Below are 1,210 nucleotides of genomic sequence, written 5' to 3'. Positions count from 1 at the left end.
AGTTATTTAAACTCTCAATTTACACATGTATATATTTTTGTTGAAGAAAGATAGGGTGATCAATAAAAGACTTCCAAACATAGAAATATATTATATTAGGTTAAAATCTGTGGAGGAAGTGGAATGGTAATATGAATTCAAGGAGGGAAAATAAACCATGTAAAATTTTCAACTGTAAAAGAAGTGTTTGTCATAAACTTTTTAAATGGATGAAGTGGGTATCAAGATACCATGGCATTTAGATATCGTTGGTAAACTTAAAAGAGTGATGAGGTAGATTTATTTATAATATGCTGGAAATTATATTCTTTTCAGCTCTTTAAACGTATCAAAAAATTTAAATGTCGACTTCAAAAATACATTAAAATATAATTTAAAAAAATTTTTTTAAGGATATACTGCCTAACTACCTAAACAAGTTCACAGCCTTCTCAGGATCTTACCCTTATCTTAGCCCCTGGCTGAGGGAGATCTTTTTATTATTACTATTTTAAAAAACCAGATACACACAGACACACAACATATCCCCAGGGCTTTGGGTCCTCTTCCTTTGACCCCACATTCTCTCTTTTGCCCTTAAGGATTATGCCTTTGGCTTCAAGCCCTGTGGATTTGCACTTTACTTTTTTCAGGCCCAAGCACAAAATCCCCTACCACCACCACCAACACACAAATATGCACCCTTGCCCGTTTTCTTCTTAACTTTTAAATTTCCTGCAGCATTCTTAAAATTGTTTCAGCCATTAGGAGCTCCTGCAATTGGCATCTTCCTCCATCTATTGCTCCAATATTAATTATCGACTTCAGCATTCATCAGAATCACCCAGAGGGCCTTTTAAAACAGGCTGTTGGGTCCTACCTCTAGAGTTTCTCATCCAGTACATCTGGAGTAGGGCCTGAAAATTTGCATTTCTAACAAATTCTCAGGTACCTGGGAACCTCGCTTTGAGAACCACTGCTCTAAGCTAATGTCTAGTCTGCTCAGCAAAGACCACATAGCCTAAAAGGCAGGTAACAGCATGTCTAAACTAAGAAGGGCACCAAAAGAGATATGCCAGGCAGAAGCATATGAGCTTTCTCAAATAGATATACAATCTAAAAATTCTTCATGATTGGCTTGATTTAGAGCAGAATTCAGAGAAAAGGGCTACAAACAGGGAAACATTTATTACAAAGTTTCACAGCACCTGCCCCCCAAAATAGAGGAACT

The sequence above is a fragment of the Pteropus vampyrus genome, unplaced genomic scaffold (genome assembly GCF_000151845.1).
Source record: "Pteropus vampyrus isolate Shadow unplaced genomic scaffold, Pvam_2.0 Scaffold1, whole genome shotgun sequence".
Lineage (NCBI taxonomy): Eukaryota > Metazoa > Chordata > Mammalia > Chiroptera > Pteropodidae > Pteropus > Pteropus vampyrus.
This window is presented reverse-complemented; position numbering follows the sequence as displayed.